The sequence below is a fragment of the Wyeomyia smithii genome, chromosome 3 (assembly GCF_029784165.1).
Source record: "Wyeomyia smithii strain HCP4-BCI-WySm-NY-G18 chromosome 3, ASM2978416v1, whole genome shotgun sequence".
NCBI lineage: Eukaryota > Metazoa > Arthropoda > Insecta > Diptera > Culicidae > Wyeomyia > Wyeomyia smithii.
In genome coordinates this window covers 159,264,012-159,287,708 of record NC_073696.1, presented here as the reverse complement: position 1 = coordinate 159,287,708, position 23,697 = coordinate 159,264,012, and the positions used below count along the sequence as shown (strand labels likewise).

Genomic DNA, 23,697 nt, shown 5'->3' with positions numbered 1-23,697 from the left:
GACAACGGTCTCTTGACAAATCAAACTATTGATTTTCGATGAACACATTTGTTGGTATTCATTCCTTAGTCAAAGTTCACTGTCGTTTGTATGATGTCGAAACTGAAAATCATTTTCACCTTCACAGAACTGAGATTGAATACTACTAATCGTAACTTGTACTGAATGTTAGAATTGCGTTGAACTTAGATGCAATAGGCAATGTCAACTGCTTGATAGACATTCATAGATAAATGAATCACAAATAGACAACTAAATAAAAACAAATAAATATTAATGATTGAATGCAGGCATTATTATGATTATTAAATGATGTTTTCAAGAAAAATGTTTTCTGCACTGGTTTATTCCGAAGAGCATTCCACTATCGGAACTTGAACTTTTTTTGACACAGACTTTGCAACCAACCCTTATATATACAAGACAATTTACAAGGCTAGTGCTATGATCCTACTGACAGTCTCCCCTGTAACGGGATTCGCTCGTATGATCTGCAACCGACTGTCTTACATCAGCTCTAAACATATAAAAGCACAGCAGCGATCATACCATTATAATTTATAATATTTATTGAAATTCATCAACTAAGTCATTACGTTATTTTTCATAAACGATATTTCTTATTTAAGTTTTACCATATATCACAATTACAAGTTTAAATGAAACTCAATCTATTGAAAAACCATTGGTATTCCAAAATATTCAGGCTGCCTTTCAATATAAGATATGCATGCATCGAAGACTTGGACAATTTTCTTTCGATATTTACAGCAAATAACATTTTGTTATCAGTAAAGTCGTTCTGATTATTATTTTAGTAATGTGTGTCAGGTGTTAATATACTTGTGGAGCTATTCACTAGAGGATATTTCATAAGTTTTATATAATTTAAAAATTCCTTTTCATATAGAAACAAACGTAACATGGAACGGTAGACTGGTTTGGACAGATTATCTGAAAAATAAAAAACAGGAAGAGTGGATAAAATTAGTGATTTCTCAAATAATTAGGATTGTTTATTATCACTTACTCAGTTACAACATTGTCCTTCCAACCGTGCGTTTGTAGGATGTGTTCGAACACCTCCCGATTCAGCTTCGCCAGAAGAATGTTTTCCAACGTTTCTTTTACAATATGTCCTGTAACGTACGCTTTTCTAAAACACGGGTTTTAATGTCAAGCACTTTTTTGCATCGTTCAAAACTTGTAACCAGTAAACATACCTGCACTACGCTTTCTTGTTCTGATGTCACCATTATCACAAGAAAAGTTTCCTCTATCACCACTCATTTTAGGTTTTTTTTTTTAGTAACGGAATAAATATTTCTTAAAAACACTTCGAAAAAAGTCAGCACCGCCAAACGAAATTGATTTTTTCATCTTTGAGTTTCACTCTCCCGGTTGCTACGTTTGAATTGATGAATGAACCGAGCCGAAAATCTGCCGTTTCAATATCTCTCATGTTGTATGTTCACTTTGAGACGCCGAGTAACGATGAACAATTTTGTTTATATAGTTTAACAGGTAGTGAAACCGATGATCATGGCAACATATATCAACTACGTGCAGAAGTTGCAGAGTTTCATTGTTATGAAACTCAAATGATAATTTTAACCACTGGTTCCAAAGGCTCAAGTGAAATTTTGAGTTTGCACGCCCCTTACGAAAATAGCAGCGAAAGTCGTTAATGATAATGAGAATATTGTGTTTAAATGTGTTTCGTGTTTATCAGCCTGTGATGACGGTGGGAAAGATGATGTTTTGAGTGAGTTGACAAAGATGAGAGATGCCTTATCATCTGTCTCCCAGTCGCTCACGAATAATCAAAACAAAATTGAAACCCAGATAAATGTTGCTGTTTCTAACGCGATCGAGACTATTTTGAAATCTGTCAGCGATTCTCTTCGTGAGAGTCTGGCAAACATTTAGACCAGTGTTGCTGGAAAGCTTGATGATTTCAAAAACCATATAGTCTTAAATACCGATCGCGATAGAAATAATGGTCCAATGAACAGAAAAAGGAGTCGAAATGAGAGAACGGTCCACTCTGAATCGGACTCTAACCCCAGTAAAAAGATGTTACTAGTACGTGATGACGAGGTTTTTTCGAATAGTATACCAACATACGAGAATGTTTTAGCGGGTTCGACTGGGAGTATGTCAAATAAATTACAGAAAAAGGAAAACCGTAGGGTTCGGCCGGTCATTGTGATCAAACCGGTCGAGACTTCTCAATCTAGTAAAGATACTAGATGTTTTTTGAAAAAAAACTTTAGATTCAAAAATCCACAAAATTAGGAATTTTAGAAACGGTAAGAATGGCTCGACAATTGCAGAGTGTGCAGTAGGGGATAATGTTGAGGTTGTTAAAAAGACATTGAAAGCAACCTAGGTGAACGATATAATGCTGTTATTCCCACAATCCCGAAGCCTAAGTTGAAAATTGTGGGAATGAGTGATCGATATTCCTCCGATGAATTCATAGACTTGTTAAAAAGTCAGAATGATAGCATCGGCTTTAAAGAAGTAAAGGTTATTGCCGAGTATGAAAATTCACGCTTCAAATATAACAAGTTTAATGTGATAATCGAAGTTGATCAAGACACTTATAACTGCCTAATGAATGCTGGAAAAGTAAGCATTGGGTGGGACAAGTGTTTTGTACGAGAGGCCATAAATGTATTGCGTTGCTTTAAATGTGGCGAATTTGGTCATAAAAGCACAGAGTGTGTTAATCCTGAGACATGCTCTAAGTGCAGTGGAAAGCACAAAACATCGGAATGCGCTTCTACTGATTATAATTGCGTAAATTGTTTAAAACTTAATAATGAGTTAAAAATGAATTTGGACGCGAAACATCCAGCATCAAGTTCGCAGTGTCCAGTTTTTCGGAGACTGTTTGAAAAAAGGAAAAGCAACATGTTGTCAAGTAAATAGCAGCTGAAGAAAATGCAATGTGAGAGGAAATTAGTAATAGTTTATCTTAATATTGCTGGTTTATCCACAAATTATGTTGCTTTGCGGCATCTTGTGGAAACAAAACGACCAATGTTAGTATTGCTGGCTGAAACTCACATAGTGGAAGCTGATGCATTTGATCAATATAGCATTCCGGGTTATAAAGTTGCTTTTTGTCTTTCACATTCCAGACATACTGGTGGGGTTGCTATTTACGCCAAGGAATCAGTCAAGTTCAACATTCTATCAAACGAATCTGTTGAAAACAATTGGTTTCTGGGAATATCAGTTCAGAGATGCATGACGATGGGAAATTTTGGAATAGTCTACCATTCCCCCAGTTCAAGTGACCAGCGTTTTTTGGAAATTTTAGATAACTGGTGGGAAATTTTGTTGATTTGAATAAATTAAACGTAATTGCTGGTGATTTCAATATTGATTGGCTTGGTGAATCGATTTCGAATCAATTAAAGCAATTAGTCGGTTTTTTCAATTTAAGACAAACAGTTTTTCAATTTACAAGAATTTCCAGACACTCTCGTACCTTGATTGATCATGTGTTCTCAAATTTTGATAATGTTCATTCCATTACAGAGGCCGATTATAAAATAACAGATCATTAGACAATTTGTATTTCAATTGAAAATGATCAAAACCGAGAGGATAAAGTAAAAATAAAGTGCTGGAATAGTTATTCGAAACAAGCAATGTCTCAGCTTGTTTCAAGAAGTTTGAATTTTCATCCAATAACTGGAAATTTGGACAATAAAGCAGCTGTTCTAGCCAATACGCTGGGAGAGTGTACCAAGAATTTAGTTTTTGAAAAATTTGTTGAGTTACAAAATTCGAACAGCTGGTACTCTTTAGATCTTGTGCGTTTGAAACGTAAAAGAGATAAATGTTATAAAAAATTTTGTAGAAGTAATGATAACGATGATTGGAACAGGTACACCGCGGCGCGAAACATCACAGTCCATAACTTTTAACGGTATTGAGGAAAACTCCGCGCGAGTTATTGCAAATAAATTTAACAGTTATTTCGTTGAAAGTGTTATCGATCAATCAAAGTATTGATGTGGTCAATGAACCTGACGAGATAATACAGCCGATCCATAATAACTGTAGATTTGATGGTTTTCATCCTATTACTTTTGCAGAGTTGAAAGATATTTGTTTCTCTTTGAAGAGATCGGCTGGTATCGACAATGTCAACGCAAAAGTAATACAAGATTGCTTTCATGTAATTGGACACGACCTGCTGGATCTTGTCAACGAATCTTTACAAACAGGGCACGTGCCCTCTGTTGTGGTTCCTATCCCCAAAATTACTGGGACGGATAAAGCCGAAAAGTTCCGCCCAATTGATATACTGCACACATTAGAGAAAATTTTGGAGCTAATTGTTAAAGGCCAGCTAATGCATTATTTGAACAGTAATAATTTGCTAACCCCAGAACAATCAGGTTATCGAGAGGGACACTCTTGTGAGTCTGCATTGAACTTGGTGTTAGCAAAATGGAAAGAGAAAATCGAGGCTAAAGAAACTATTTTTGCGGTGTTTTTGGATCTGAAACGCGCTTTTGAAACAGTGCCGTGAAAGGTCTTTTCTGTTTCGCTCAAACTGTGAATCGTCGCATCACGGTAATCCAATTTTTCCACTTTTTGCCGATAGCGTTCGTGGTTATGATGGATGCGTGAACCTGTGGATGATTTGTTTAGATGATTTTACGCGATGAATGGTCGTGGAGATGAGCGAGACGTCTGTGCAAGCGCGGCAGTGTTTTTGTAATAACCTATTTCAATTCATGTATTCAGCCACTGAAAGGAGCACAACAACAACTATTGATATGTCGTGAAATAGTCTAAAAAGTCCATCACTCTTTTTGGGACCACAATATAACGGACACTTTCCATGTTTTTCGAATCAGTTTTAATAATTTTTTGCGTTTTCCACTTTAAAAGTTTGAAAATTTCAGCTATGGAAGGCAGTCAACCGAGATTTTCTTCAAATTCCTCTTGTTGTATTTTATATATTCATTTTTAAGAATCTCACATTATACATGATCATATCTACAATGTTTAGATGACTTTATACTGTGAATAGTTGCGATGCAATGTTGTTTTAACAATTTATTTCAATTAATGTTTTCAGCCGCCGAAAGCAGCACAATAACTACTATAGAATTGTCATGAATTAGTCTAATATAAGTTCATCTATTCTGTTTTAGCACAACATGACGGATCATTATCATACGTTTATCGAATCTCTTTTAATATTTCTTTTGCGTTTTCTGCGTTAAACATTTGGATATTTCAACTATGCAAGGTAGCCAACCGAGATCTTATTTACACGCCATATTACTTCTTATTGTATTTTAGAATTCAACTTCATTAATCTCACATTATATGCATATGATCATATCTATATTGTTACATTAACCCAATTAAATCATGGTCGTATCACTTATCAAAGTGAATCCTGATCAAAAACCCACCCCACTAACAAAAACCTTCTTCCGTGGTCTTTGTAGGGATGCAGAGGTATACTCGGTCTCTAGCAAAGCAAAGACTACATTCTAACATTCCTTCCTTATTGAAGGCTTCGTGCGGTACTGGCATAACTCGAAGTTCAGAGTTCCAAGAGAAACGGGATTGAAAAGTTGGCGTTTTAAATTACCTTTGTCGTCTCCAAGAAATCTATGAGCAAGTTTAAAACTTTCAAAGACACATCGACTCATAACTCAGTTTTTTTGTGGACTTTGACACAAGTCTTTGTGAAATAACAGTTAATCATATTTGGTATCATTTGACTGCAACATGGAAAACTTTTGAGTTGTGCCGGTGTTGCACGAAACCGACGATATCCCCACCTGACTGTAAGGACGTGGCCGGCGCTGTTATTGGTCTACAAAAAATCGGGTCGTTGAATGATGCACAGTGAGAAGGAACTACCACTCCCAGTCGTTCTTTCAGTTGATTCATTGTGCATCTTGAGTGGCTCGGACCCATCACGGAGTAGCAACCATTGATATGTGCAGTCAGAACTAAGCTAAGCTGAAACGCGCTTTTGAAACAATTTCAAGGCCCTTATTGTTGCAAACATTGAAGCGTTTTGGTATCATAGGGACAGCATACAAATGGTTTGAAAGCTATTTGTGTGCTGGAACTCAGAAGACTCGTTTTTATGATTCTGAATCAGTTTCCATTGCTAATACACTGGGTGTACCGCAAGGAAGTGTTTTAGGGCCCATTTTGTTTATATTTTTTTTTCGCCACGAACAGTCATCGGGCGCGGACGCGTTTTCATTTCGCTCCGCAATTTAACTTGTATTTTTATTTTTTTATTTTTTTTTTCACCTTGACGGCGTCGCGAGTGCACGTAAGCAACAATTTATTTATTTATAAACAATCTTTGACCGTCGCGCTACCGCGTGTATCTAACCTTTTCTCGACAATTCGTACTCGCCGCGTAACAATTTTTAATCAGTGCTATGGAAAAGTGTGGCATAACCAACTGTACTTCGACCGACAACCGTTTCCTGTGGAAATGCGAAGGAATATGCAAAAGGCACTTCCACGCTGCCTGTGTAGGAACCCGTAGAAACCAAGAAGAACTACTGCGTTCATTCATGCTGCCCTTATGCATAGAATGCCAGGAACAGTTCATGGACCAACTCCAACTGAAGAAGCTCATCCAGCACCAGAAAATTTTAACAGAAAGTATTGAATCACAAATCAAATCAAATCATTCAATAATCAGTCAACTTTCTAACCTGACTGTAACGCACGACACACTGGACAGTATCAATACACTGCTTTCTGAATTGAAGACGGAAATTAAAAAAGTAAATATTAACACAAACAATGCGTCGGCAAAAACCATAAATCGCATTTCGACGCTGTTCGGCGAACTTGGCCATGACTCCATATCGGACATTAGCAAAGAAAACCGGCAGCACACAAAGAACATACAACAGCACCTGGAAAAAGCCTTTACTAATATAGAATCAAAAATTGACAATATGGAACACCAATTAGAAGCTATACAAAATAAGAAAACAAACTGCAGTACAACGGCGCAGGAGCTAATTAATGAATTAAAAGCGCTCAAAGAATCGAATTCACTCCAGCCAAAAACAGACAATCATCCCAGTCTGGCTGAAGAACTTCGCCTTTCATTGCCACTTCCAGAATCGGACTCAGAAGAACACCGTACTCCAAATTTCACATCAGGCTGGCGCCTAATTGGCAATAAAAAAGTATGGAAACGCGACTGGACTGAATATGACGCCAGACAGCGTAAAAGACGCATGCAGGAAAAGCAAGCAGAAAAGGCCGCTCGTAAACGTATGCAGCAACGCAAACGTCAGCAGGAAAACTCAAACCCTATCAGCATAAGTAACACCTATAAACACGGAATAAACCATTTCGCCTGCAACTCAAAGAAAATTGCTGAAATGCCAAAACAACCACTACCCTCGGACAAAGACCTCCTGGCAGCTGCACGCGTTCAATTTGCTGGGCCGCCGAATTCAGACATAACATCAAAATTTATAAATTTCCAAAAAGGCGAAACTATCAACCCATATCGGACAGAAAAAAATGCAACTAACAATGGAAATTCTGCACCGGCTCCTGCCAGCAACGCCAGCATACAATCAGCACCGCAAGACAGCCAATTTGAACTTGACCCCATGCGTCCACCAATCGTCCGACTTACGCAGCAATCATCGAATGGCGACGAGCGCTTTTTCAAGGCTAGACTCCGCGACCCAAAAGTAATGCATATTACACGCCTATATCTCGCATACATGAAGGACCAACCATCATCTGTATGCGTAGAAGGAATGACACCAACCAGTATAAGAATGCTTCTCGCATCCGAAGGACTGCCGACATCTCCAGAACAGCTCCAACGCGTCTTTATTGAAGTCCATCAGGAATATGGACTCACTCCAGCCGAAGCAGTAGCCGACCTTCAATCATATCGTCATTTTTTATCAAATGAACGCACGTACCGTCTTCAACAACTTCGCGAAAGTGTAAATAAATTTAGTACAAATTTTCGCAAGTAAGGACGCCCTCTTCTGAGGCAGAACCATTATATTTAAACATAAGTAATAACTTGACTAACACTTCTTCGCTTCCTCGACAGAATGCGACTGAAATTCTTATCTATTGTCAGAATTTCAATCGCATGAAAAGCCCAAGCAAAATGAAAGAAATTCAACAAAATCTATTGTCGTCATCTTTTAAAATAATTTTAGGAACTGAAAGTAGCTGGGACGAAAGCGTAAGAAGCGAAGAAGTATTTGGAAACAATTACAATGTATTCCGGCACGATCGGAATTTGTCTACCAGTCAAAAAAAGTCAGGCGGTGGAGTCCTCATTGCCATTAATGTAGACTTTACTTCTGAAGAAATAATATCCGACAAATATAAAGAATTTTAACACGTATGGGCCAAAGCATTTATTGCTGGCGAAGAACATATCTTCTGTTCCGTGTACTTTCCACCGGAACATGCTCATAAACATTCGTATGAATTATTTTTCAAAACTCTAGAATCTATTATGTCTAACATGAAACCAGAAGTAAAACTGCATGTCTATGGCGACTTCAACCAACGTAATGCAGACTTTATTGTAGACATTGAAAATGAATCTATCTTACTCCCAGTCGTAGGCGAAAACGAAACACTGCAGTATCTTTTTGGCAAATCCTCAGAACTCGGTCTATATCAAATCAATCATGTCAAAAACAAACAAAATGCTTATTTAGACCTATTATTCACAAACTGCACTGAAGACTTCTGTGTAGATGCATCATTGACTCCCATCTGGAAAAATGAAGCATTCCACACAGCAATTGAATATTCAATAGTCATTCAATAGACTGCGAGTACGAGGATGTACCGGAATACCACAAAACTGACTTCGAACAAATCAAACGTAGACTTCGCATAATAAATTGGCGTAGTATAATTTGTAAAGAAGGAAATGTCAACGAAGAAGTATCAAAATTTTATGAAATAATTAATCAAATTATATCAGAAAATGTACCTCTAAAGAAGAGAAGACGAACGAACACCAACAAATATCCAGTGTGGTTTAATCCACAATTGAAGAACTTAAAAAATAGAAAACAAAAAGCACATAAAATATACAAAAAAGACAACAATAGCGAAAATCTTCAAAATTACCAAGAAATTTGCTGTCAACTTGACGCAGCCATTAAAATTGCACATGAAGAACATAATCGTAAAATCGAACATCAAATCAAGTCTTGCCCTAAGAACTTCTTTAATTACGTAAAAACCAAACTAAAAAGTAACAACTTTCCATCACGAATGCATCTTGACAGTAATGTAGGACAAACTAGTAATGAAATATGTAGTCTTTTTGCCACTTTTTTTCAAGAAATTTACACCACATATGAAGAAACAGATCGCGACCGCGAATACTTCTCGTATTTTCCTGAATTTTCGAATTCTTTATCTGTCAATCAAATATCTGAATTCGAAATTCAAAACGCACTTAAAAATTTAGACGCTACGAAAGGTCCTGGACCTGACAGAATAGCTCCAATTTTTCTCAAAAATTTGGCAGAAGAACTATCTACACCCTTACAACACCTTTTTAACATGTCCCTGAAGAATGGAATTTTCCCAGAACTCTGGAAAACCTCATATTTAGTGCCAATTTTCAAATCTGGCGCTAAATCTGACATTCGTAATTATCGTGGAATTGCCATTATTTCATGCATTCCAAAATTATTTGAATCAATAATTAATGAAAAAATCTTTCAACAAGTAAAACACCAAATTACAACTCAACAGCACGGCTTTTACAAAGGCCGATCAACTACCACAAATCTTTTGGAATTCATAACTTTCACTCTGACTGTAATGGACAACGGTAACCACGTAGAAGCTCTTTATACGGACTTTAGCAAGGCATTTGACAGAATCGACATACCATTATTACTCTTCAAGCTCGAAAAATACGGAACTGAAACAAAATTTTTGGAATGGCTGCAGTCATACTTAACAAAACGAACACAAATAGTCCGCTTTCAAAACTCCTTTTCGAACCCAATAGAAGTAACTTCTGGGGTTCCTCAAGGTTCCCACCTGGGCCCTCTTCTTTTTATATTATACGTAAATGACATTTCCTTTCTTCTTAAGTCAATACATGTGCTTGTATATGCTGATGACATGAAGCTCTTTATAGAAATAACCAATGCAGAAGACTTCGAAATATTCCAGAATGAAATTAATGTATTCTACACTTGGTGCAACAAAAGCCTATTACAACTCAACATTAAAAAATGTAATTCAATAGCCTTTAGCAGAAAAACAGTTACACCACCAACAAACATTTTCTTAGGAAACCAACCAGTAGAAAAATGCAAAATCGTTAGGGACCTAGGCGTAATCTTAGACTCCAAACTCACATTCATAGAACATTATAATACAATTATCAACAAAGCAAATAGTTTGCTGGGCTTTATAAAACGCTTCGGCCACAATTTTCAAGACCCATATACAATCAAACTATTATATATTACATACGTCCGACCAATTCTAGAATATTGTAGCATTGTATGGAATCCCTATATTGCCACCAGACTTCCTGAAATCTCGCTCGCACAAAGAAGAGACAGTGTGCTTTGCGCTACTAGTCTCGTTTCTCATTCAGTCGCTTCGTGCTGTGTGCAGCGTGCGAGCGAGAAAACTTACCATTCGTACGAGCCATGTCTCGTCGCATGGGAATTTTTATCGCGACGTACACGAAGATATCTCGTCTCTCAACTTAACGAGTGCGGTGCATGGGCGTCGCGTACTTGAGACAGCTTGCGTGCAAATTCTCGTGAGCTCGTCTCGCGAGCTTGCCTCGCATGTTGCTTTGAGCTAATGGTGCGAGAAGGAAATTGATTTTGCGCAGAAGGAAACAGGCAGGGGATTTTATGTTTTTTCATTTACGGTGTTATAGCAGCATGCATCAAAACACCGTTAGAATTATCAATGATATAACCTAGTTCATTCATTTATCAATTCAAAATTCTATGATTAATTCATCCGACTTTTGTTAACATGAAATAAGAACGTTTTGTTACTATACTTATTATGCTAACGGTACGAAAATGCACCGGATGCAGAGTGTTACGTTGGTTAACAGAAGTGTTCCTTTCGTCGGTTTAGATGTCATTGACTATCTTATGATAGAACTCTGTTTTGTAGTTCTAAGGATAAAAAATGTGGTTTGAAATTACAACATAAGTTTTTCGAGAGTTAAAAATAGTAAAACCATTGAAATTGTTTATATTTTCTAGTACATGTTGATGTTGGATAGAATTTTCGAATTGAGTACACTAAAGTCGCTTTTTATGCGGGGGATACATGCCGCGTAAAAAACCGCGTAAATTCCGGAATCCGCGTAAAAAAAACCCGCGTAAATTCTGCAATCCGAGTGAAGAGGAACCGAAATCCGCAAGAAAAAAAAATACCGCGTAGATTCCGGAATCCACGTAAAAAAAACGCGTAAAAGCGACCTTAGTGTATAGCTATTGCAAATCAGGTTCTGAAGGTTCGTGATTATCTGATCGTAGTAATATAGTTTTATGAATTCTTCCGATTAATACACCTTCAGAAGGGTCTGACGGCATATATCGTATGTAGGTACGGTAGGCAGCCTATACACCAGAGAGACGCAGAGACACTCACCGTTAAGGCAACTGTCAACATCAAAACGGATAACGGCAATGCAAAATTATACTGCTCGCCCGTTTTGATGTTGACAGTTTCCTCAACGGTGAGTGCTTTGTCATTTCTCTAATATACAGTTTCACTAAGGTACAGTACGGGCGTCTCGCTCAGTTCGTAAAGCGATAAGACAACGTGTGGTGCGCCGCAGTCTCTTACCGAAGAAAAAAAAAAGAAAAGAAACCTCTCGTCGTTTCAGCGCGTGTACAGGAAATCTGTGTACACGAGAAAGTCTCACGAGCTGTAGCGCACGAGCTGTATCAGGTATGTACAGTACGGGCGTCTCGCTCAGTTCGTAGTGCGATGAAACATCGCCTTGCGCATCGCAATCCGAACCGAAAGAGAAGCGAAAGAGCAACCTGCAAATTGCATGTGACGTGTCTCGTCTCGTCGCACATGCATGGAAATTCTACGAGCGAGAGAAAGATTTCTCTCGTCGCTTAAAAAAAAAAACGCGTGCACGGGAAGTCTGATTGCCACACATGAAGAACGCATTGAATCTGTCCAAAAACAATTTCTTTTGTACGCGCTTCGTAAGCTAAATTGGACATCATTTCCCTTACCATCATATAAAGCACGCTGCATGCTTATAGACATACAAGCACTTAAAGAACGCCGCGATCTTTCAATGCTTTATTTTATCAATGACATTATTTCTCAACGCGTGCAATCTACTCAATTATTATCACAACTAAATTTTTATGCACCCAGTCGTCAATTAAGAAATCGTAAAATATTTTCGGAAAATTCTCACAGAACAAACTACTCAAAAAATGGCCCAATAAATCGCATGATGCGTCACTATAACCAGCACTGCGAAAATATCGACATCACCATGGGCAGAAATCAAATAAAAAACGACTAACTACTGGAAATAATGTATAGAATATAAGAAAACATTGTATTATTATAACTGTAGTCTACATTTGCTTGACGAAATAAATAAATAAATAAATTATATTAATGACATGAAGCGAGTTTTACGGTTTTGCGATGTAAATTTATTTGCCGATGACACTGTTCTGTGCATTGCGGCTAAAAACCCAAATGATGTTCAAACACTTTTAAACCAAGATTTACATTATCTGGCGAATTGGTTAAATTTAAAAAAACTTAAACTAAACATTAGCAAAACAAAATATTTGAGTATTTCTTCGGCCAACTCCAGACCAGACGTAAATATTGCAATTAATGGTGAGACGATTGATCGCGTGAATGATTTACAGCGGTTACAAAATAAAGTAATGCGATTAATATTAAGATGTAATAGATACACTTCCTCAAGTTTCATGCTGGACGCGTTGCAATGGCTTTCTGTGAAGCAACGAGTATATTTTTTGACAATGGTGTTTCTTTATAAAATTTTTAATAATATGCTGCCTCGATATTTGTGTGATCGAATTGATAGAGGAAGTGATTTTCATAGGTACAACACTAGAAACGCGGAGGACGCTAGAACACCACACTTTTTATTTATAGATTAAAGAACTCTCTGTTGTACAAAGGAATTAACTTTTTCAATTCGATGCCCAGACAAGTGAAACGTGCAGCAACAATGGCGGAGTTTAAAAGGCTTTGTATTTTACACATAAAATCTGTTTTGTAGACTGATTTCAACGAACTTTTTGTAAATTATTGAGAAGATTGTAATATTTAAGTTTTTATTTTTTAAATTTATCTGGTACACTAAGTTATTATGTTCATTGATGATGATGGATTTTTGTTTGAATATAGCTAATAATATTAAATAGTAGAGTTAAAAAAAATGAGTTGACTACACATGTTGAGCCACGCGCGCGTAGACTGACATAGACAATCTGGATACTGAGTACATCAGGGTTAAACCCCTGAAATTGAAACAAAAGGCATATCGGGTTGATAAGTTGCTCTTTGGTTTGTAATAGTATATATATCTATATATATATATATATATATATATATATATATATATATATATATATATATATATATATATATATATATATATATATATATATATATATATATATATATATATATATATATATATATATATATATATATATATATATAAAACTCATATTGAAAATAATTTCAATAACGAGCTAGTTTTTCAAAGCAAAGTGAATATTGATTCCGTTTTGGAAGCATTGAAATGTGCAATTATTGATACCAGAAATTATGCTGTTCCAAAGGCTCAAGTGAAATTTGATTCAACAATAATTGACGAAAATCTTCAGCTTCTAATTCATTTTAAAAATGTCCGCAGACGTTAATACCAACGTTCTCGCGACTCTGTAAAGACATACAAAAACAGATTGAACAAAGATTCACTCTTCTGAGAAATCAAAATTTTGAGACTAAAGTTGAAAAATTGAAACCATGTTCAAAATCCTTTTGGAAGCTGTCTTCCAGTTTTAAAAGATGGTGAACGTTTTCTTGTATCAAATAAACAAAAGACTTAAAGACTTGCTCAGTAGTTCGAAAGTGATCACAATTAGAATTCATATTTTGTGAGTCCAATTAAAAAAGAAGTCACACATCAATTCGATTTAATTTTTTCTTCAATTTTATCTGTAGCAATAATTGAAACTAACTTGAATGAGATTAAACCAATGATTAAAAATTTCAAAAATATGAAAGCAACTGGTGACAATGCACAGGAATGGGCAAGGAATGGAATCTAACGGAACGAAATTATTAGCGCTCTCAGGGTTTGACCAATCGATTTCCTATCTTCTACAAAGTTTCTAGGTAAAGTTAGGCCTTCATTTTGGATGTTTGGTTAGTTCGGAATTTAGCCGCGAAGATGGCGTTGCGATGCCAACTTCTTTCCCTTACACGCTAGAGCTTTGTGGTTTTCGACAAAGTTGAAGATTTCTATATTTTATGAAACTTTACAGAATATACAAAATTTCTAACTCTTCAAGTTTCAGAGCTTGCTTGCTTTTTTTTGATGAAGATGATGATGGTCCCACCTCATACCCCTACATCGGTTTGAGCTGGTCGATTTATCTATGAAAGATATTATTTAGAGACATACAAAGTAATCAGTAGGCAAACAAATAACGGACTGGTTATTAATACAGACATAGTAACCCTTCAAAAGAATACCAATAATTTGAAAATAAAAAAAAAGCGATTTTCCAATAACATCATTGATCCAAGGCTCATCCAAAACATTTCTAACCCGAAAATTATCTGGATTTGGTTAGGAATCTAACCTAACATTTAGGAGCTTTAACTAATCAGAATTGGTTCTGGATAACGATCCTGAACTACGAGAGAGATCCTATGATACTATAGTTCTCGATAACGAGCTTTACAGTCCACAGGCAAACCCAAGCCTTTTCAGTTTTTTCTCCCAACCCTTTGTTATAAATCGTGGAAACAGATAAATAATCAAAATCTTGGTAAAGATATATATACTATTACAAACCAAAAAGCAACTTATCAACCCGATATGCCTTTTGTTTCAATTTCAGGGGTTTAACCCTGATGTACTCAGTATCCAGATTGTCTATGTCAGTCTACGCGCGCGTGGCTCAACATGTGTAGTCAACTCATTTTTTTTAACTCTACTATTTAATATTATTAGCTATATTCAAACAAAAATCCATCATCATCAATGAACATAATAACTTAGTGTACCAGACAAATTTAAAAAATAAAAACTTAAATATTACAATCTTCTCCATAATTTACAAAAAGTTCGTTGAAATCAGTCTACAAAACCGATTTTATGTGTAAAATACAAAGCCTTTTAAACTCCGCCATTGTTGCTGCACGTTTCACTTGTCTGGGCATCGAATTGAAAAAGTTAATTCCTTTGTACAACAGAGAGTTCTTTATCTACTAAATAAAAAGTGTGGTGTTCTAGCGTCCTCCGCGTTTCTAGTGTTGTACCTATGAAAATCACTTCCTCTATCAATTCGATCACACAAATATCGAGGCAGCATATTATTAAAAATTTTATAAAGAAACACCATTGTCAAAAAATATACTCGTTGCTTCACAGAAAGCCATTGCAACGCGTCCAGCATGAAACTTGAGGAAGTGTATCTATTACATCTTAATATTGATCGCATTACTTTATTTTGTAACCGCTGTAAATCATTCACGCGATCAATCGTCTCACCATTAATTGCAATATTTACGTCTGGTCTGGAGTTGGCCGAAGAAATACTCAAATATTTTGTTTTGCTAATGTTTAGTTTAAGTTTTTTAAAATTTAACCAATTCGCCAGATAATGTAAATCTTGGTTTAAAAGTGTTTGAACATCATTTGGGTTTTTAGCCGCAGTGAACAGAACAGTGTCATCGGCAAATAAATTTACATCGCAAAACCGTAAAACTCGCTTCATGTCATTAATATGAATTATAAACAAAATGGGCCCTAAAACACTTCCTTGCGGTACACCCAGTGTATTAGCAATGGAAACTGATTCAGAATCATAAAAACGAGTCTTCTGAGTTCCAGCACACAAATAGCTTTCAAACCATTTGTATGCTGTCCCTACGATACCAAAACGCTTCTATGTTTACAACAATAAGGGCCTTGAAATTGTTTCAAAAGCGCGTTTTAGATCCAAAAACACCGCAAAAATAGTTTCTTTAGCCGATTTTCTCTTTCCATTTTGCTAACACCAAGTTCAATGCAGACTCACAAGAGTGTCCCTCTCGATAACCTGATTGTTCTGGGGTTAGCAAATTATTACTGTTCAAATAATGCATTAGCTGGCCTTTAACAATTAGCTCCAAAATTTTCTCTAATGTGTGCAGTATATCAATGGGGCGGAACTCTTCGGCTTTATCCGTCCCAGTAATTTTGGGGATAGGAACCACAACAGAGGGCACGTGCCCTGTTTGTAAAGATTCGTTGACAAGATCCAGCAGGTCGTGTCCAATTACATGAAAGCAATCTTGTATTACTTTTGCGTTGACATTGTCGATACCAGCCGATCTCTTCAAAGAGAAACAAATATCTTTCAACTCTGCAAAAGTAATAGGATGAAAACCATCAAATCTACAGTTATTATGGATCGGCTGTATTATCTCGTCAGGTTCATTGACCACATCAATACTTTGATTGATCGATAACACTTTCAACGAAATAACTGTTAAATTTATTTGCAATAACTCGCGCGGAGTTTTCCTCAATACCGTTAAAAGTTATGGACTGTGATGTTTCGCGCCGCGGTGTACCTGTTCCAATCATCGTTATCATTACTTCTACAAAATTTTTTATAACATTTATCTCTTTTACGTTTCAAACGCACAAGATCTAAAGAGTACCAGCTGTTCGAATTTTGTAACTCAACAAATTTTTCAAAAACTAAATTCTTGGTACACTCTTCCAGCGTATTGGTTAGAACAGCTGCTTTATTGTCCAAATTTCCAGTTATTGGATGAAAATTCAAACTTCTTGAAACAAGCTGAGACATTGCTTGTTTCGAATAACTATTCCAGCACTTTATTTTTACTTTATCCTCTCGGTTTTGATCATTTTCAATTGAAATACAAATTGTCTCATGATCTGTTATTTTATAATCGGCCTCTGTAATGGAATGAACATTATCAAAATTTGAGAACACATGATCAATCAAGGTACGAGAGTGTCTGGAAATTCTTGTAAATTGAAAAACTGTTTGTCTTAAATTGAAAAAACCGACTAATTGCTTTAATTGATTCGAAATCGATTCACCAAGCCAATCAATATTGAAATCACCAGCAATTACGTTTAATTTGTTCAAATCAACAAAATTTCCCACCAGTTATCTAAAATTTCCAAAAAACGCTGGTCACTTGAACTGGGGGAATGGTAGACTATTCCAAAATTTCCCATCGTCATGCATCTCTGAACTGATATTCCCAGAAACCAATTGTTTTCAACAGATTCGTTTGATAGAATGTTGAACTTGACTGATTCCTTGGCGTAAATAGCAACCCCACCAGTATGTCTGGAATGTGAAAGACAAAAAGCAACTTTATAACCCGGAATGCTATATTGATCAAATGCATCAGCTTCCACTATGTGAGTTTCAGCCAGCAATACTAACATTGGTCGTTTTGTTTCCACAAGATGCCGCAAAGCAACATAATTTGTGGATAAACCAGCAATATTAAGATAAACTATTTCTAATTTCCTCTCACATTGCATTTTCTTCAGCTGCTATTTACTTGACAACATGTTGCTTTTCCTTTTTTCAAACAGTCTCCGAAAAACTGGGCACTGCGAACTTGATGCTGGATGTTTCGCGTCCAAATTCATTTTTAACTCATTATTATGTTTTAAACAATTTACGCAATTATAATCAGTAGAAGCGCATTCCGATGTTTTGTGCTTTCCACTGCACTTAGAGCATGTCTCAGGATTAACACACTCTGTGCTTTTATGACCAAATTCGCCACATTTAAAGCAACGCAATACATTTATGGCCTCTCGTACAAAACACTTGTCCCACCCAATGCTTACTTTTCCAGCATTCATTAGGCAGTTATAAGTGTCTTGATCAACTTCGATTATCACATTAAACTTGTTATATTTGAAGCGTGAATTTTCATACTCGGCAATAACCTTTACTTCTTTAAAGCCGATGCTATCATTCTGACTTTTTAACAAGTCTATGAATTCATCGGAGGAATATCGATCACTCATTCCCACAATTTTCAACTTAGGCTTCGGGATTGTGGGAATAACAGCATTATATCGTTCACCTAGGTTGCTTTCAATGTCTTTTTAACAACCTCAACATTATCCCCTACTGCACACTCTGCAATTGTCGAGCCATTCTTACCGTTTCTAAAATTCCTAATTTTGTGGATTTTTGGATCTAAAGTTTTTTTTCAAAAAACATCTAGTATCTTCACTAGATTGAGAAGTCTCGACCGGTTTGATCACAATGACCGGCCGAACCTTACGGTTTTCCTTTTTCTGTAATTTATTTGACATACTCCCAGTCGAACACGCTAAAACATTCTCGTATGTTGGTATACTATTCGAAAAAAACCTCGTCATCACGTACTAGTAACATCTTTTTACTGGGGTTAGAGTCCGATTTAGAGTGAACCGTTCTCTCATTTCGACTCCTTTTTCTGTTCATTGGACCATTATTTCTATCGCGATCGGTATTTAAGACTATATGGTTTTTGAAATCATCCAGCTTTCTAGCAACACTGGTCTCAATGTTTGCCAGACTCTCACGAAGAGAATCGCTGACAGATTTCAAAATAGTCTCGATCGCGTTAGAAACAGCAACATTTATCTGGGTTTCAATTTTGTTTTGATTATTCGTGAGCGACTGGGAGACAGATGATAAGGCATCTCTCATCTTTGTCAACTCACTCAAAACATCATCTTTCCCACCGTCATCACAGGCTGATAAACACGAAACACATTTAAACACAATATTCTCATTATCATTAACGACTTTCGCTGCTATTTTCGTAAGGGGCGTGCAAACTCTGTGATACTGAGATTTGCATTCACCGACGCAAATAACTGGATCGTCGCTAATGCGAATGATATTACCACATTTGCCACAATCCATCTTCCCGCTGCAAACAAGCCGAAGCTGCTGCAGACAAATACGCTGGACTCTTCCAGCAGCAACGGCGGGTAAAGGCAAATGAACAATGAAAAAAAAAACACAACAATGAAATTTCAATCAGCAGCCGTAGCGTCTATATAACATAGATGCGTTGGTCGGCGCTGGTATAAAATAAATCGGTAAAAAACAGAATAAATTAAAAGCATGCAAAGACACTTCTACTTATCCGTTAAAATATCCAATTTTGCCGTCGGATCACTAGCACTAGATCACCTAAAGCACTTGATTTCACACAAAAAAAAAGCTTTAATATAAGAACACTAGTGGTACACAAGCTACCATGCTCACCGTCATCAACAACTTTTTGCTATATTCTTTAAAGGTATTTAGAATTGCGGGTACTCCGAAACATATTTTTGTTATGGTTCTCCTGAAAACACTTCCTCAAACTCATTGCTATCTTGTTCGCCAATTTTTAAAACTAACTGTCGAAAACACGTTCAAAGGGCGGAGAGTCAACTGTACAAACTCAGAATCGTCTATATCCGCTAAGTTAACAGTAGCAGCGTCCGTGTCATGTCTAACGAGCTTACTGTTAGGGTGATTCAAACTTAACCCGTATGTGAGCGGTTTGTGATCGGTATTTAATACAAACTTTCGACCGAAAAGGTAGGGTCTTAAATACTTGCAGGCCCATACGATAGCCAGCAACTCTTTCTCTATAGTCGAGTATTTTCCTTCAGTTTGTGAAAGAGTGCGAGATGCGTATGCTATCGGTTTATCTTTGCCAACTGGACCTTGCGACAGAACTGAGCCAATAGCATGGTTCGATGCATCGGTCGTGAGGATGACAGTTTTCTCAAAGTCAGGATACTGTAAAATAGTACTGCTTGTTAGAATGTTTTTACATTTTTCAAATGCATTAATAAACTCTCCCGAATATTCTAATGTCTCTCCTTTTCGTAAACTGTTAGTAAGCGGTTTCGCTTTTCGAGCAAAATCGCGAATAAATTTCCGGTAATAACCTAAAACTCCAAGAAAGCCTCTTAGTTCTTTCTCATTTTTTGGTAAAGGCCAATTTTTAATAACTTCAATGTTGTCTGGGTTCGGCTTGACTCTTTCTGAGGTGACTAAGTGACCCAAAAAGGCGACTTCTTTGTAAAGGAACTCGCTTTTGTCTTATTGCACTTTCATATTGAATCGTTTAGGGCAATTAAAAGTTCTTGCTAAGTTTTCCAAGTGTCCCAAGCCTTCAAGACTTGTCGAAAACACAATAATGTCATCCATATAAACCAGACATATTTTACCTATGTGTTGTGACTAGTGTTCGACATCGGACCGGGTAGGGTCCGGTAAAAGTCCGGTCCGGTCCGGTCCGAAGTCCGATCGGACCGGAACCTTCAAAGTCCGATTATTTTCCGGACCGGACCGGAACGGAGCCATCCGGACTTCGGAACGGACCGGGTAATGCTTTCCGGACCCCGGACATTTCGGTGCCAAATGACTTAAAAACGCATAAAACGTCGAGAACTGGTGTCATTTGATTTTTTTTTTCAAAATCGACTTAGAGCAAGCCCACCAGTGGCTAAATTGAAGTTTCTAAAGCTAGTTTGGCAACTCCCACCATAACGCGGCAAACGCACAGGGCGTTGCTATGTTGGTTTGGGAAATAGCAATCCCCACCTCGGGTAGTAGCCAGTTAATAAATTTGGCAACGCGATAGCAACGTGCCGCATCGTTACTATTTGATGAATAATGTTAAACTGTTGTTTGTTTTGTTGTCTGCCTGTAATCGCATAATTGTAACATTCGACATTTTATGGATTTCGTGCTTTTTATTGGGAAATGCTTGAAATAGTATGTATTTTTTACATCTGAAAAAATATACTTGTATATGTTTGTTTGAAAAAATGTCGTAAAAAATACCAAGTTGTTTTGTCACATAGCGTAAATAACCGCATAATTGTCACACTACTTAACTTTTTCAACTTTTTGTCAAAAGAGCTTCCATCCAAGTCCACATCTGGATCCTTTGAAACTCGGAGGTTATTCTGGTCCGGTAGCCAACCAACGGTGATCCGTTTCTGATTTTCAGCTCATGCTTGTTGAAAACAAGAAAAACTTAATTTCCCTTGTGATATATTCCAAAATTACCTTAAAAGTGACGGCATAAAAGTATCATTGCGAAAATTTCAACTAATTTGACTTCAAAAGTAATGTTCAATGTATACATAGTTTAAAGTAGCGCTTTCTTCATGATACTAAGTTTATTTGAAGCGTCTATTTGCAAGAGTATATTGGGAACAATGCATTTAAGGTCAAAATATAGAAGTGTCATTTTCTCGAACAACCAATTTTGCAAATGTTACAATTATGCGATTATGGGCAGTTGTGCTCGATAGTAAATGTTCGAAACAATATTATGAAAATAATGAGTTTTTCGAACATAATTGGTCGGCCCCGGAAGACGAAACGCTTTGCCTTGGTTGAACACATCGTAGGACGCAAGTATCGGCGTGAGCCAGTCTCATTTAATTTCGATTGAGCTGAAATTTTACGCAGGGTGTTTTTTCGGGCGGGTAAACATTTATAGTTTTTTTTTAATTCGAGATGACCATTTTGGTTGGCACTCTAATCTACACGAAGCATAAAACTCAAGTCCTCACAAGATTGGTCAACCTTGTCATTATTTCAATAAACCTGGAAGGTTTGACCGAATTGCTCGGGAGTATTACCGACTATTGCTGCTGACTCTTTTGAAGGCATGTTAGTCTCAGTTTCCCGTTGCGTCTGGTTGTTGAATAAAAAACCAAACCATTTTTCGCATCTACAGCTGTTTTATTCTTCGAAAACAACGTAAGACGAATTCGAAAGCGGCGTCGGAAATGGTCTTCGGTATAGACCGGTGTTTCCGAAAAAAAAAATTGTTAAAACGCTGGATGGCAAACTTCCTCAGCATAGCGGTCAATAATTTACCGTTTTCCAGGCTGAGAGCCACCCCGAATCTTTCCAAAAATCCTTTTCATATAAGAAGATTTGTTTCGCGAAATCATTTTTTTCGTCACTAGAATCAACCAAATACTCGAGAAAAATTTCCGCGTTCCTTTGGCTGAAAATTTGCAAATATTAATAGCAAATTGTAGGAATCGAGACAGAACAAAGTACAAAATACAATTTATGACAGTTCGCCAATTTTAAGTATAATAGTTATTGAAGGCAACGTTGCGGAACGTGCCACGGTCTAACACAATTACTCTAATTAAACAAACAAGGATAAAAAAATCCATGCACGCAAAAATGAAGAAACCTGCAACAGAATTGTGTTATCGATAATTTGGGAAAATGGAAACAAAGCTAAAACAGTTGCTTGAAATAAAGAGGAAATTTTATGAAGCAGAAAGAACGCAGATCATTCCGGAAACAATTGACGGACAGATAATTTGGTTAGGCGTCGTACACAAATTACGTAACGCTAAAAATCAGACCCCCTCCCCCCTATGTAACGCTAGGTAACGTTCGATATTACCTACCGTAAAATTACGTAACGCTGACCCCCCTCCGATATTTTTGATTTCGAGCCAACATCACAGTTACGTAACTGTCTCTACTACCCCCCCCCCCCCCCTACGTTAAAATAAGTAACGCAGTCTCAACCCACCTCCCCCCCCCCCTCATGCGTTACGTAATTTGTGTACGACGCCTTATTACTAGATGCGCAAAATTTCTGGGAAATACGACACACACAAACATTTTGCTAACGCTAGCTAGTGACGGTCTTTAGAAATTAGCAACTGCCGGCGTTAAAAAGAAATAGATGAATTGGTAATCCCCAATTGCAACGACCGGTGCGAACATCGGTTGCTATCCAAAATAGCAACGGCCAGCGTTGTGAAAATAGCAACTCAAATGGCAACTCACCGGTGCGCTTGCTCTTAGTTGTTTTTTCAATTGTGGAAGGCGAAGTTAAAACGTTTAGAATTTTCTTCTGAAATTGATATCTAGTTTCTCAAAATAACCTGTATTATTAAATACACTATAACTAGCATCGGATACATGATGTTTCATTAGGGTGGTTCATTTATTCGACATAGGGTGGTTCATGATATTGTGAAAAAATGAGAATAAAATGCTCGCGCACTAATAATGTAACATTTGGTATTGAGATGATCCTTTTTCGAATTTTTTGTTTGTTTGAACAATGAAACACATAAAAATTTTCAAAAAAATGTTTTTTTTAAATCTGGTTTTGAAAGTCATAATTTTTTTAAAAAACCCAAATTAATCCACCTAGCGGTCAGACCCAGCCTTTCTCATTCAAACTTATTATTTGTAAAAATAGATTTACATGAACGCTTCAATCCAATAAATGTATGTTCACTCTTTAGGTTCTAATAAATTGATGTTGTAATCTATACATAAAAAAATGCAGTCCGGTCTGTCTGTCTGT

The 23,697-nt window shown here is 36.8% G+C and overlaps 1 protein-coding gene and 1 long non-coding RNA gene across 24 annotated transcripts in view; one reads left to right on the top strand and one right to left on the bottom strand.

The window, feature by feature from the left end:
• Positions 1 to 23,697, top strand: part of LOC129732737 (GAS2-like protein pickled eggs) — a 1,144,034-nt gene that overhangs the window by 957,783 nt on the left and 162,554 nt on the right. The window lies entirely within an intron of this gene.
• LOC129732746 (uncharacterized) lies at positions 808 to 1,870 on the bottom strand. Its single transcript, XR_008729344.1, has 3 exons — positions 1,224 to 1,870; positions 1,031 to 1,156; positions 808 to 954 (listed from the first exon to the last, which is right to left on the bottom strand). It is a non-coding gene; the product is annotated as an uncharacterized LOC129732746 (long non-coding RNA).